The sequence below is a fragment of the Malania oleifera genome, chromosome 9, assembly GCF_029873635.1.
Source record: "Malania oleifera isolate guangnan ecotype guangnan chromosome 9, ASM2987363v1, whole genome shotgun sequence".
Lineage (NCBI taxonomy): Eukaryota > Viridiplantae > Streptophyta > Magnoliopsida > Santalales > Ximeniaceae > Malania > Malania oleifera.
In genome coordinates, this window is record NC_080425.1 from 18563016 (window position 1) to 18579146 (window position 16131).

A 16131-nucleotide genomic window follows, 5' to 3' on the forward strand; every position below is an offset into this window, starting at 1 on the left:
GGTTGTATGTAATTTTCTTTTGACTGCTAACCGCTAAGGCTTGATATACCTTGCTCGCCCATAGCCTAACAATTTAAACTTTTAGGTGAAGTGATATTCTAACAATGACAAACCTTATACTATTTTTGTTTCTGTTTTTTATTTTTATTGTTATTTTTTATTTTTTATTTTTATTCCCTGGGTCTTGGGGGGGGGGGGGGTGTGTTTAGTCTTGTTGATTATATTATGGTGGTTGTGAAGCATTATTCCAAGTTTTCCTTGAGGATTCAAATTTTAATTCCTTTACACAGAGTAACAAAGATTTATCAAATTACAATCGCTTGGATATAATGGGGATCAGATTATAAGCTTTCCAAATTGAATCTTAAGAAACTAATTGGTCTTTGATGATTTGGATAATTTCTTTTATAAGGTTTTGTGTTGGCAAGTAGCTGTTTCTATGTCAATGAAGCGCATTGCTCATGGATTCCAAAAATAGCAATATAAATTGTTTGGATTTTGGGGCCAATCAACCCATACTGAGTTAAAAATCAGGTCAAATTGTTAAACTTGGTTTGATACTGTTAAAAAAATTTCAGTAGGGTGATCTTCTCAACCAAGCTTGAGCCTCCTTGTTCAGAGCTTCCTGCAAGGACAACAAGATGTGGTTGACTAGCGCAAGGCTCTGGAAAAATCTTTTGATATTTAAATTAGTAGAGGTTATGGGAAGAAGGCTGTTGACTGCCAATAACATATTTAATTGTCATTACTCTGGTCTGTTGACATAGAAGAGTGAACTACATGTTCCTTGGTGGTCTTGACTGGGTGGTGGTTCATCTTGGATTCACGTTTTTGTTCAGTGGTGCTGCTAGCTGCAGTGCTGACTTTTTGGGGTGCATCTTTTGGTATTTGCTGTTTGGGTCACCTTGATTTAATGGCTGACATGTGGCATTAACCAAGTGCGCGTTTAAGCCATGCATGTCCTCGTTTGGATTCCTAAGCCTGAGCCTTCTTCCACATGCCTGTAGGCTTTTCTCTCATTCATTTTGATATTTGAACCCTAATTTATTTCAATCGCCATTTTTCCTTCTTAAAATTTGTTTAGTGCACTTTTTTCCCCTTGTCTCATTAATGTTTCATGCTGCACCTGTCCTAGAGGCTTCTTCATCCTTCTATGGTCTTGAGTTGTTCCTACTATTTAGGTGCGAATTTGCTCCATTTCCATCAGTTGAACTCTAGCTACCTTATTTCCAGTGTCCTTTGCCAAGGCCCCTTGCCATTTTTCTTTCCCATTCTTAAAACCAAGAGGGGTAAATCTTGGGGGTCTCGTGTCTTTTCTTCACAGCTTCCTCTTCATCTAATACCCATCCCGACGAAAGTGATCACCTTACAGAGCTTTCGGAGAAGTCCTCACTTCCTTTCGGAGAAGGCCTCACTTCCTCTAATGAGGTTTTCTCCTTGAATGCTTGGGAGTTCTCCCTTGAGAAGCTTGAGGTCCCTTTGCTTGAGCTTATTTCCTTGAGCTTAGAAGATCTCTTGCGCATCACCTGACACTTCTACATTACCAATAGATTTGTCCATCCGCTTCCCAAACCCCACAAGAGGGCTTGCTTAGCTCAGCTTATCGAAGGAAAATTTGCATATGCAATGAGTCCCAATGACGCTCTCCAAGATAGATTTTCTTGCCCATTCTCCCTTTATCTGTGGAGGTCCTTGATCATTACAAGATCTCTCCTTCCTAGCTCCTTCCCAACTTGCGGCAAACCCTGATTGGGTTTATCATGATCCTTTGGATTCTATATGCCCTGAACCTAATAAAAAATTCATACTTGATGTCATTTCTTCTATTCATGATTGGAAATGCAGCTTCCTTTCACTTTCTGTGATGGAGAGTGGCCCAAGAGGACTAAGTAGAGGGATCTAATAAAAGATACGAAGTTCAATCTACTAATCTAAAACCCAAAAAAAAAAAAAAAAGAAGATTGAGGTGTTGCTTGACAAGTGCACCCTCTCTTTCAAAGTCTTTTACCAAGGTTGAATTTGCATGGAAACTCAATGAGGCCCAAGCCAAAATAAAAAAGTTGGAGTCAGTCGTCGCCTCCCTCAAGGAGGACCTTGCTAGGTTGTAGGGGATTTTATTGGGCAAATGATGTATGAAGCTTGTGCTGCATATCACGATGCTTTGAAAGATCATACATGCTTGGTTTGAGCAGATGGTTTCAAACTCCACAAAAAAGTTGTCTAGAAGGGCCTATCATTTAGGGAGCTCAATTGAGGATTTGTGGAGGGGTTGAGCACCTTCTCTAGGCTTTTGGCCTTTAGAGTAACTTACATCTCTATGCTCTTGTCCCTTGGAAAATTATGAAGACCAAGATGCTTGAAGTAATTTGAACCCTTCTTCGAGCTGTTGATACTGAAGTAATTTAAACCCCTTTTAGAGCTCTTGGTAGTTGGGGTAACTCACTTCCCTCTCTAGGCTTTTGGCCCTTAGGAAGTTATACGATAAAAACAACAACAACAACAAGCCTTAAGTCCAATTGGGTGGGTTTGATTACATGAATCCTTCTCTGCTAATTTACCCGATCCAGAGCATTTTCCTTTATTAGATTTGAAGGACTATTAAATCCTTCCTTACTACATTCCAAGTTATTTTAGGCCTACCCTTACCTCTTTTCATGCCAAAAACCATAACTCACTCACTCCTCCTCATAGGTGCTCTCCTCTTTCAAATATACAACATGAATTTTGGCAATGCAATGGAGTTGGAGGCCTGTGTTTCAAATGCCCAAACCATCTAAGTTCACTCCTCCCCTATCTTGTTTTCAACTGGTACTATGCCTAAATTATTGCATATATGTTCATTTCTTACTTTATCTTTTAATGTTAAACCACTCATCCGCCTTAACGTACGCATTTTAGCAACTTTCATTTTTTGTACATGTTGTTTCTTAGTTCCCTAGCATTCTGAACTACAAAGCATAGCTGGTCTTATATCTGTCTTATAAAACATTCTTTTTAATTTTAAGGGTATTCTACGATCACACAACGCATCTGATGCACTCCTCCATTTTACCCAATCTGTCTTAATTCTATGTACTACATCTTCTTCAATGCCCCCTTCACCTTGCATAATACGTCCAAGATATCTAAATCTATCAATGCCATTAATCTCTTGATTACCCAATTTAATCTTCTCTCTGTTGCTACTCCTTACCTTACTAAAATTACATTTCATATATTTTGTTTTATTCCTACTTATTTCAATGCCACTATTTCTACAATTTTGCTATATTTTATACCAATTTCTTTTTGTCTTAGCAGCTTCTTGGAGTTCTTCATCCCACCACCAACTTTCTTTATTGCCCAAGTATCTTCCTTTAGACTCACCTAAAACTTCTTTTGCTATCCTAGCAATAGAATTTGCCATTTTATTCCAAACAGTATTGCACCAACCTTATCCCGTACTGTTCAATCACACTCTTTGTTCATTTTATCTTTGAATTTTACTATATTATCTCCCTTCAAGTTCCACCATCTAGGCCTCTTGTGTTGATTGTGCTACACCTCTTCCATTTTTTAATATGCATATCTAATACTAAGACTCTATGCTGCGTAGCCAAAATTTCACTTGAAATAACTTTACAATCCTTACAAGATAGACGGTCCCTATTACTAGTTAAGAAGAAATCTATCTGGCTTTTATTGTATCCACTTTTGAAAGTTATTAAGTGTTCTTTTTTTACAAAGCAAGTATTCAATATAACCAAATCGTAAGACATGTAAAAATTTAAGATTGTATCACCAGCCTCATTTTTGTTTCTATATCCATGACCTCGATGTGTCCTCTCATATTCTATATTCTATATCCATGACCTCCATGTATGCTCTCATATTCTATATTATCCTTGCTAATATGATCGTTCAAGTCAGCTCTTATGAATGTCTTTTCAGACATTGGTATCCCTTATAACATACTATCCATATCTTTCCAAAATTGTCTTTTCAAATTTTTTGCTAAGCCTATTTGGTGAGCATACACACTAATGACGTTTCGTATTTCCAGGCCTAAAACTATTTTGATTTTAATGATCCTACCCCTTATTCTTTTAACATCTACTACATTATCTTTTAGGTCTCTATCTACAATAATACCCCCCTCCCCGATTTTTATGTTTCTTTCTACCAGTGTACAAAAGTTTAAATCTTGATTTTTAAATTTCTCTAGCTTTCTCTCCTACCCATTTCATCTCTTGAAGGCAGATTAAGTTAATTTTCCTTCTAAACATTATTTTCACTATTTTTATACTTTTTTCCCATAAGATTCCTTATATTCCAAGTTGCTAATCTTATAACCCTCTCCCTTTTTGTATCAACCTGGTCTATTCTCTTGATCTAGGTGAATTTGGTAAAAATTCATGATAATAAGATCAGATAGAGTTTTACGTTGGCTGTCAGCTACCTAACACAACCCTGCTCCTTTATTTGGGCTTGGTATTGGTTGTGTGTACAAAGAATTTGTGTTGTACAAGCGAAGTATTTATTTTCATTTTTTTTAGCAAACTTATTTCACATATATAATTTTCTAAGTAACACCCTACAACTAGTAAAAACCACACTTACAAATACAATGCATTAAAGAAATACAGTTTTGGGTGTGAACCCATGCTAGACTAAAACCATGCAATAGTACTTTTTGCAAAAAATTGTTATATTCCAAGACTTGCAAATGAAAACACAAAACAAAACCCAAAAATGCATATATTAAGCCTAGAAATCCTAAACACAAAAATCACCATGGCTAATCAACTTGAGGGTTAGTGTTAAAATCCCAAGTATCATTGTAAATAATAAACAAATTAGGAAAGTGGGTAAATGTGGGGGATTTGATATTATTCGGTAAGGGGATTGTTTCCTTGTTTAGAATAGGTGATTGTATTATATAAGATTGGGATGTACATATGAAAAATCAATTCAATATAGAATTCAAGGCTTCTGTTTACGTGGTATCAGAGTTAGGGTTTCTCAACCTTAGCTAACTATGGCCAGCAAACACCGTCAACAGTAGAGGGTTGACCTCTTCTGAAAATATCGACGGCGACTCAGAGGCCACATCTATTGGGGGTTCGAATGGGCTAGACAACACAGCCTTTCCACTTTCAGTGGAGAAATTAAACGGAAAAAATTTCCGTGAGTGGGCTCAATCCATAAAATTGGTGATTGAAGGAAAAGGGAGGCTAGGTTGTCTTACCGGCGAATGGAGGAAACCAGACTCTACCGATGTTGTAACCTTGCAAAAATGGAGGTTCAAAAACTCCATGGTCATCGCTTGACTCGTCAACTCGATGCAGCTGTCAATCGGGAAAATCTACTTGTTCTTGCCAACAGCGAAGGATGTTTGGGATGCCGTTCGTGAGACATATTCCGACGTCGAGAGTTACTTGCAAATCTTTGAGATCAAGACCCGATTGTGACAGATGAGGCAAGGTGAGAGAGGCGTTACTGAATATTTCATGGAGATGACCCATCTCTGGTAGGAGCTCGACCTGAGCATTGACGAGGAGTGGGAGTGCTCTGGCGACAGCACACGATACCGAAGGAGGCTAAAAAACGAAAGGGTTTTTGAATTTCTTGCCGGCTTGAACCAAGATCTAGATGACGTTAGGGGACGCATCCTTGGCCGGCGACCTCTTCCTTCAACCCGAGGGGTCTTCGCAGAAGTTAGGAGGGAGGAGAGTAGGAGGCGTGTAATGCTGAGGCCCCAAGGTGACCGTGTCAGCCTGGACCTACCCGTTTCCACCCCAAATCTAAATGGGCATACTAATGGGCCTGATGTCTCGGCCCTTGTATCAAAAGGCCCAGGGGTATCCAGTCAACGACCACAAAAAGGTAAATTATGGTGTGAACATTGCTGAAAAACAGGTCATTTAAAAGATACCTGCTGGGAGATTCATGGAAAACCGACATATTGGAAGCCGAGACAATACAAAAAAAATCGTGGGTACCAGGCTAGCACTGACGGGTCAACTGAAAAATTACAAGGAGAAAAAACCAATACCTCCTCAAGTAGTGCATTCAGTCTTGAACAGTTAGATCAGCTGTATAAAATGATTTTGTCAATTCAAACATCGGGTCAGTCTTCCTCTGGTTCCCTGGCTCACCGAGGTAATTATTTGTCAGCTTTAAATACTACATCCTGTTACAAATCTCCATGGATAATTGACTTGGGTGCATCTGATCATATGTCTGGTTCTTATCAATTGTTTTCATCTTACTCACCATATGTTGGGAATTTGAGAGTAAAAATTGCAGATGACTCTCTCTCACCAGTTGCTGGTAAAGGAAGTATTCGCATATCTTACTCTATAACTTTACAATTTGTCCTACATGTTCCCAAGTTATCTTGCAATTTGTTATCCATTAGCCAGTTAACAAAAGACTCAAATTGTTCTGTTAAATTTGTTTCATCTCATTGTGTTTTTCAGGACCTATCATTGGGGAAGACGATTGACACTACTAAGGCGTATGAAGGACTCTACTACTTTGAGGAGGCAAGTTTGAGTGAACTATGTAATACTGCAATTTGTGATTCTGCATCTATTTCTAAAGATAGTGAACTTTTGTTATGGCATTCAAGGATGGGACATCCCAATTTTCAATATTTAAAATGTTTGTTTCCTTCTATTTGTTTAAATAAAATGTCTTCCGAGTTTCAATGTGAAGTGTGTGAGCTTGCAAAACACCGTTGTACTTCTTTCTCATCATCCATATACAAACCATCTCATCCATTTACTATGATTCACAGTGATTTGTGGGGTCCCTCACGTTCCCTCAATCGCACCAATACAAAATGGTTCGTTACCTTTATTGATGACCATACTCGGCTTTGTTGGGTTTACTTGCTGAAAGACAAAACTGTAGTCCGCTCCATTTTCATCAGTTTTCATTCCATGATTCATGCACAGTTCCAGACTCGTATTCAAATTTTACGTATGGATAATGTTACGGAATATTTTAATACTATTCTAGGAACTTATCTTCAAGAAAATGGGATTGTTCATCAGAGTTCTTGTGTGGATACCCCTCAACAAAATGGGGTTGTTGAATGAAAAAATAGACATTTACTTGAAGTAGCCCGGGCATTAATCTTCACTACCAACATGAAAAACTATTTTTGGGGCAATGCCATCTTAACAGCCACACATCTCATTAATTGAATGCTGAGTCGAGTACTTTCCTTTGTCACCCCTCTTCAGAAATTTCAAGAACATTTTCCTACCTCTCGACTCCCCTCCAGTCTCCCGCTAAAAATCTTTGGTTGTACAGCTTTTGTTCATGTTCATTGACACCACCGGGATAAATTGGATCCTCGTGCTGTTAAATGTGTCTTCCTTGGTTATTCTCCTACCCAGAAAGGCTACAAATGCTATGATCTTGTCTCAAAAAGGCTGTTTGTTAGTCTTGATGTTACTTTCTTTGAAACCACTCCTTATTTCCCAAAGCCCTCTCTTCAGGAGAGAAATGGAGTGAAGATTGGTTCTTTGACCTTTTTACTAATGAATCTGCGTCATCTGAACTCGTAGCACCTATTGAGCCTCCCGTTGCTTCATTCCCTGACTCATCTATCGAGCCTTCCATTGCATCACTTCCTGACCTGCCAAACACAACAGAACACCTAACCTCAGGGGGAGATACAGGAAAGCAAAACAATGCAGACATACTTGTTTACTCAAGAAAGCCGAACACAAAGAACAGGGAGAATCTCATACTTGAGGCCCCAAGAGCGTTGGAACTGGTGATGGCTCTGAATAACCATGAGTCCACGCCTAATCCTGATCTGGTAATTGAGCTTTCTTCTGATAAGCCTGTACCTGATGATATCAATTTACCTATTGCAATCAGAAAACAAACCAGGTCATGTACTCAATACCCCTGGTCTAAATACATGTCTTATAAAAGTTTGTCTACAGGATATCGTGCTTTTGTCTCTAAGCTTGACAGGATGAGAATTCCAAAGAACATTCAGGAAGCTCTAGAAATACCTAAATGGAGAGAGGCAGTCATGGAGGAAATGCGGGTCCTAGAAAAAAATGGAACTTGGGAGTTGATAAATTTGCCGAGAGGTAAGAAGCCAGTGGGTTGTAAATGGGTCTTCACAGTGAAATATAAATTTGATGGGACAGTTGAAAGATATAAAGCCAGACTTGTTGCAAAATGATTTACACAGACGTACGACATTGACTATACAGAGACATTTGCACCAGTGGAAAACTTAAATACAGTTCGGGTCCTCTTATCCTTTGCAGTCAACTTAGATTGGCCACTACAACAACTTGATATTAAGAATGCTTTTTTAAATGGCGAGTTAGAAGAAGAAGTATACATGACTATACCACCAGGATTCAGTGGGAAAGGTGAAGAAAACAGAGTGTGTAAACTCAAGAAGTCTTTGTATGGACTCAAACAATCTCCCAGAGCATGGTTCGATAGATTTGCAAGAGTAATAAAGAATCAAGGTTATCGACAAGGGCAATCAGATCATACCCTGTTCTTCCAATGGTCTGAAATAGGTAAGAGAACAATTCTAATAATGTATGTTGATGATATAATCCTTACTGGTGATGATACAGTAGAGATGGAGAGATTGAAGAAAGTTCTGGCTACTGAATTTGAAGTTAAAGACTTGGGACAAATGCGGTATTTTTTGGGCATGGAAGTGGCGAGAACGAGAAAGGGAATTAGTGTTTCCCAGCGAAAGTATGTTACTGATCTCCTAATTGAAACTGGCATGCTTGGAAGCAAATCCAGCGAAACCCCGATTGAAGCGGTAAAGAGGGTTGAAGACTATGGAATACCAGTTGAAAAGGAAGGGTATCAGAGATTGGTTGGCAAGCTAATCTACTTATCACATACTAGACTAGATATTGCATTTGCAGTCAGTGTAGTAAGCCAACACATGCATTCACCAAAGGAAGCCCACTTAGATGTCGTGTACAAGATCCTTCGATATCTCAAGGGATCCCCGGGAAGATGACTCTTCTTTAAGAAATGTGAAGGAGATCTTTACAAATGTAGATTGGGCAGGATCAATTTAAGATAGAAGGACCGCCACAGGTTATTGCTTATTCGTTTGGGGAAATCTAGTAACTTGGAGAAGCAAAAAACAGAATGTGGTGGCTTGTAGTAGTGCTGAAGCTGAATTTAGGGTAGTTGCTTAAGGGATATGTGAAGGACTGTGGTTATGGAAACTCTTGGAAGAACTATAGGTCCCGGTAAAATTTCCTATCAAACTCTATTGTGACAATAAGACAGCTATCAACATCTCTCTCAATCCAGTTCAACATGACAGGACTAAACATGTGGAAGTGGACAGATACTTTATCAAAGAGAAAGTTGAAGAAGGAATTATCTATATGACTTATGTACCTACCAAGGAACAAACTGCAGATATTTTCACTAAAGGGTTGGGACGACATAAATTTGATGATCTCATTAGCAAGTTGGAGATGATTAATATTTATGATTCAACTTGAGGGTTAGTGTTAAAATCCCAAGTATCATTGTAAATAATAAACAAATTAGGAAAGTGGGTAAATGTGGGGGATTTGATATTATTCGGTAAGGGGATTGTTTCCTTGTTTACAATAGGTGATTGTATTATATAAGATTGGGATGGACATATGAAAAATCAATTCAATATAGAATTCAAGGCTTCCGCTTACAAAGTGCCTGAAAATACCATTTGATGCAGGGAAATTGATGCTAATAATGATAATCAATTGAAGAATAATTAAGCAACGAGGGATTGCAAGAATTGTTCAATCTAAAATCAAGTGATGCCCCAATATAACCTCCACAAGAATAGAATTTAAAAAATTTAGATTTCAAGCGAAAGAGTCATTGGGCGTGACATAAGAAACCTTTGAATTCAATTTTGAACAAAGTTGGATGCCCCAATATAACTGTGATGACAGCCGGTTGTGAAATACTGCAATAAGTACTCATTGACATTAGAAATTTAATGCGCAAAAACAAAAAGTCATGCCAAAAATCAAATTGATGAATATGTAAAAAAATGAGGGATTTCAAGATTTCTTCAAATTAAATTCCAGATTTTGCAATGGAGTTGAGCAGTCGCTGCTGTAAATGCTTGCTAGTAGAGTCAATGGTGATGCTTGTTGAAACAAGTCAAATGAGAGAGAGAGAGAGAGAGAGAGAGAGAGAGAGAGAGAGAGAGAGAGAGAGAGAGAGAGAGAGGCAGTTGGGAAAGATTTTGTACCTTGAAATATTCAAGCTTGAAACAGAGGACACGTAAAAGATCTAAAATCTTCCCATTGGTTCAGCACCTCAAGAAGTTAGAAAGCTCAGCTTCTTGACAGTATTGTGTTTCAGTTTCTTTCTAGCTGGCCATGACAGGCAGCGACGGTGGCTACGACTGGCAGTAGCAGTGGCGGTGGCTGCAATTGGAGGCTTACAAATGGCCGGAAGCATTGGTAGAGGAAGCTAAACGGTGGTTCACAAACGCATGACTGTGTGCGCGCGAGAGAGAGAGAGGAAGAGAGGGAAGTAGAGATGAGGCCATGTGGCTCGGTGGTTGGCAACGTTGAGGAAGAAGGGGCTTCAAACCTTCGAGAGGCATGAGGCTTTGACTCTTCAAAGAAGCCATGATCGTGGTGAAATGTTGAGAGGGAGAGAGAGCACATACACAGACAGAGCAACGACAATGGCATCTTTCCAGTGACCAGATGAGTCTGAGACAGCGGAGCAGCACTGGTGGAAACTTCAGTTTTCTTGAGCGCGACTGTGTGATGACAGGACCGGTGAGAAGAGAAGTCACTGTGGATTTAGACGCAGGAGAGTGTTGATAGGGGGGCCAAAAAGCACCCTTAGGAAATTATGAGGAATCAAAATGCCTTATGTAATTCAAACTCCTTTCTGAGCTCTTGGTCCTTATGGTAACTAACATTTATTTTTGGGCTCTTGGCCCTTGGTAAATTATGAGGAATCTAAATTCCCCCTTTTTTGGATTCACTAACTGCCTTATGGCTCACCATGAATTTGAGGAACTTGTTGACTGTCTTTGAAAATGAGGTTTACTAACATGTAGAAGGTGGCCCCCATATTTTCAAGCTGAAGGGCATAGCCTTATATGCCCTCTTCTTAGTCCCCAAAAGAGGTTTTCTCTTCATATTTTGGGGATGGAAAAAGCATCCATGAAACTGAAGATGTCATGCCATGAATTTGCTTCTACCAATTTGTCTATTTGGGGCAATGGGAAGCTATCTTTTGAGGTCTGTAAAATCAATGCACATTGACCACTTTTTGGATGCCTTCTTGACCAATACAACATTCGTTAACTGAATTGGATGGTTTACCTCTTTGATGAAATGTGCTTCCATGAGTTTTTGCACCTCCTTAATTGCCTTATTCCTTTCTTGGGTTCTTCTATCTTCATGACTTGTGATTTGGGTCTATTGGTGAGAGTTGATCTGCTGATTTATCCAAAGCATTTCTTCTGAGTCCTCAATGTTCTGCCTCATCAGGCCCATGAGTTGCTCTTTTGTTTCCAGGTTAGTAGATCCAACCTAAAATGGCTTTGTCGAGTTGACTCGACAACCTCTAGTGCCTCTATTTCTTGGATCTCTCCTCTCCAAGGTGGAGGTTCTAGACCTCCAGTGAACATTGTTTCTCCGGAGTTGCTTTTCCCTTCAAGGCAGTTAGGTAACATGTGTGTGCAATGCTTAATCGCTTCAGAACCTCTACTTTATTTGGAGTTTGAAACTTGATAAATAGGTGATAAGTTGAGGTCATGATGTTTATCTGTTTTAGGGTTTCCCACATCATATGCCTAGGGAGTGTCTTGATGACAAGAAAATCTACCATTTTTTAAGGCCTTGTGAGGTCCACTCGCTAGGGAAACTGATAGGACTATTGTCCCTTGTGGCTAGACCTCTGTGCAAGAACAGCGTTCTCACAGGCCTCAGGCTGTCTATGGCAATTTTCTCCAGAAATGTCTCCCAATATGATGTTTGTGAGCTCCCATGATCGACTAGGACTCTCTTCACCTCGTAGTTGGGGATGATCAGTGTGACCACCAAGATGTCATTGTGTGGCTTCTGCAAGTCCAAAGGATCCTTGTTTGAGAATAAGATCAGTTCAGCTTGGTTTGGTTTGGTTTTCTTTGAGCTTCTTGTTGTGTGTAAGGTTTAGTGGATCTTGGATCAAGGCCTACCATGCTCGGTATCCACTGCTGGGAACTCCAGGTTTCACATGGATGACACTTACTATAGGGTTCTCTTCTCCTGCCTTCTCCTGGGCCAAATCCATGGTCTGCATGAAGTATGCTAGGCCCGTTTTGGACAAAGGACTCAAATCACATTCTTCAGCTACCTCTTTGGATGTGGTCTTTGCAGTCTCGGCGTGACCTTGGATTGTTTTGGATTTGATGAGGATCTGCCCCTGAGAAGTGTATTGAGTGGGGCTGAAATGCTTGAACCTTTTCTCCAGTGCCACGTCCCTCTGGCGTGATTGCTTGCTATCTTTTCATTTCTCTTCTTGGGTTGGCTTTTGCATGCCTCCAGCCCTTTCTCTTCCTTATTCAATCTTGCTTCATCTTGCTGGATCTCCTTTACACTGCAATATCCTTTTACTTTTTTATTTTTTTTAGTTTTATTTTTAATACAGAACTGGCAGGGTCTCTGGAAAATTTTTCAAGAGCGTGAAGGTAAATTTGAAAGGGGTTAGCCAAGACATCAACATGGCCACTGTTACCCATTGCCCCTAAGCTTGGGGCATTTCCAGCACCTCGAAGTTGATGGTTTTGCAGTACTCTCTCGGGGACTGTTCAAGCTTCTGGTGGATCTCCATGAGGCTCAGATATGCCTTTCTCACTGGACAGCTGCTCATAAAATGCCCCATAAACTAGGCATTGAATTCTTTAGAAGGCTGAGATCAATATTTGTTTCAAGATTTAGTACCATGTCTGGGTAGATTTCTTAAGGGTCATAGTAAAGGCCTGTTACATGATGGCATTTGATGCCCCATTTAAAGCCATCAGAGCCCAAAATATTTTCTAGGTGGTCTGTAGACTACAGGGTATACAGCGCTGCCATAAGATGCAGTTTCTGCTGTCTTCTGCTTCAGCTTTATCAATTTGCTTTTGGTTTTCTCTTTTGCAGCCTTTTGACTGTAGTTGTGCTCCCTCTTCTTGCTTCCTGTGCAGGCTCCTTATTTGGGCTTCGTTTTCCCCAGTTGTCAGGGAGGACAGACCTCTGTTATGTCTCAATTTTTCCTTCCTGTGTGCTTGTGAGGAGGCAGACTCTGAGCCACTTCTTCCCCGATCTAGGGCATTTCTCTGTACCAGCACTTGGACATTCTTTGCCCAACAACTTCATGTGATCTTGCATGGTTTGGAGTTTGTTGTGTTATAAAGAGCATGTCCTGGGGTATTCAAGATGACTTCCTCTTCTTGGGAGGTCTCACCGAGACGAGAGAACATTGATGATTGTTCTTGACCATCTTGTTGAGCTGCTTTCCCCCTCTTCCTATGGTGAGATTGTGACGTGCCATGGCCTCTTGTTGCATCTCCACAGATGGCACCAAACTATTTAAGCAGTTTTCATGGTGATCCTCGCATGGCTTGAGCCTCTTCATATTGAAGCCGCCTCTAAGGATATAAGCATGGTGTGATTGGATAATGACCTCCAAAAACCCTCCAATGCTTAAGTCGGTAGTTGTTGCATGAAGAAGGCTATTGAACACTAAGAATATAGTTTACTGTCCTACCTTTCCTCTATTCTCCTCTTCATTCTTATGCTGCTCCCCTTGGGCTCCTGTACAGTGCAGTTGCTTGGGGGTTAGAACTTCCCTTGCACCGTCAGGAGTGGGGCATAATGGGTGATGTGCCTTTAGTATATATTGATTTGCTACGTATGCAGTTATGCAGATGGTTGCTTTAGTGCCCCCCCGCCCCTCCCCTCTTTCTTCCTTCTCCTCTCAGCTGGCTGTCTCCGTGAGGGTACACCTTGTATTTGGTACAATTACTCTAGAAATGAGGCCCATGGCGAATGGCTGTTCGCATCAGTGTTTTTTGGCGTCTCCAAAATCATCTGGAGTGTAACGTGGGTGTTTTTGCCTGCTTCCTCTGAGCACAACCTGTTGGGAATTAACAAAAAATTCCCGAAACCTGTGAGAAACAAAATAGAGAAAGAATACACGCCAAAGAAAAATCAATTACACACACAAGATAGTATTTACGTGGTTCGGCAATTTTGCGTATGTCTACGGAGTTGCAGGGATTTCACTATTATTAGGAAGAAAAATACAGAGAGTGTGGCGGTACAATGCTCTCTCTCTCTCGTGAAGTGTGACTGCTTACTCTAATCACCCAGAAACAATCATTTTATATGCTGCGCACAGGGTTCCGAATGGGCTACAAAATGAGCCCAACACTTCGCTCTATAGACTAAACCTTAGGATAAAAATCTCTCATTAAAGAAAAGTCAGGTTATCATCCAAATTGAATGCAACTAGGCTCCTCAAAAGCCCAACACAACGCCCAAACTTCAATCCCTTGGAAAATGGATAAACACTTCTTTTGTGTTTATAATAAATTTGAGAAATCTTTATTAGTTGCTGCTACAACAAGATATTGTTGGAAATTTGATTAATAAATGAGAAGTGGAAGTGGAAGTGAAAGGAGAAGTGAGAAAATAGAGGCAACCATTGGCGATTAGAGCTGCATTATTTTTTCATTAAGTGTTGAGGGTCTTGAGGAATTGGCTTGAAAATTCTGTCTCAGCAGAATAAATACACAGCAAAAGACATTGACCTCCCCGAAGTATGGAAAAAGACACTGGCCTCTTTTAAGGTTTCAAAAATCATTTGAACATCCCTTGAAGTTTGGAAAAATGATTAGAAGATCCCATGAGATCTCAAAAATCCTGTGGATCTTACTGCATATTTGATTCTTGGGACGCTTTTACCCCCTTAATGTTATCTCAAGTTTAGGAAGGGGGTACTAGTGCCCCGAAAATCAAATGTTCAGGGAGCTTTGTGGAATTTTTGAAACCTCAGATGAGATCCTCATATTTTTGTCTATTGTCAAGGAACGTCCATGGGATTTTTTAAACAAGGTCATGTTTGTTTGTCAGACTTCAAGGGAGGTCAATGTCTTTTGCCTTCAATATATATTATATAATGGTTGCTACTCCGATCATCAGTCGAGCTATATGATAATCTTTTTCCCTAGGGCTTGCTAAAACAATTTGTCTTTTGCATTTTCAGTATTTCAAAACTTTGAACCAGCTGATCTTATTTATGCCAGTGCAATGAGAATTGGAAAGACCAATGATTCTTTACTTAATTTGCTGGCCTTAGTAGTATCTTTAATATAACCCAGAAGGCATACTGTTTCCACACAGGGAATTTAATTGACTTGCAATTTATATTACATGTTGGATGTGTTTTTTAAACGTATAATTACATCAAAATTTTGCTTTGTTTTACTTCTGTAATTCTGTTAATCCTCATATTTTTTAGCAAACAAAGATCATGTCTTTGATACAGAATGCTTCCGTGTTGTTTCTGGTATTGCAGTGGATTGCTGGCTGGAGGGTCCTGCAACGTCAAGTAGAATGCGGATAAATCTTTCAGCAGAAGAAGTTTAGCTTTTTTTTTTTTTTTGATTATCGTGGGAACTCCGGCCATAGACGAGCCCCAATCGGACCCCCCGATGTGGCACCAAACCCACGGGACGGAAAACTTCCCCCCTGGTTCGCAGAAGTTTAGCTATTTTGTTATGTATTTTGGTGTGTTATGTACTTGATGTGCTCCTCTAGATCACAGGGGCGAGACATATGTATGTTTTTCTTTGTTGCTACATTCTCTTGTCAGGGCCCCTATACCTTTTCATCTTGTTACCTCTTGAATGTTGCCTTGTTTGGCATCTGCACATTTTACATTAAAAAAAAAAAAACCTCACCTTATGTTGAAATCAAGTAGCTAGCTCCTTTGAGCATTGTTCTGCATTTGAAGGCATAATCTGATGAAAAATGGGAACCATCATCAGACACTGCAGGTTCATACGTTTCATGGAAGGGATGCTTTTTCATGTTGTGATAATGACTGCAATTAACTTTAGATGCCTGTTTTAGT

At 39.8% G+C, this 16131-nt stretch overlaps 1 protein-coding gene across 3 annotated transcripts in view; it reads left to right on the forward strand.

Moving 5' to 3' along the window:
* LOC131163774 (uncharacterized) overlaps positions 1-15970 on the forward strand; it is a 41557-nt gene extending 25587 nt beyond the window's left edge. For 2 of the 3 annotated variants that reach the window (XR_009139118.1, XR_009139117.1), the window contains 2 exons: positions 6462-6527; positions 15574-15970. The gene's annotated coding sequence lies outside the window, so the exon portion shown is untranslated. The remainder of the gene's footprint in view (positions 1-6461; positions 6528-15573) is intronic. The other variant, XM_058120513.1, reaches the window with a different exon arrangement.
* Positions 15971-16131: the final 161 nt, after the last annotated feature.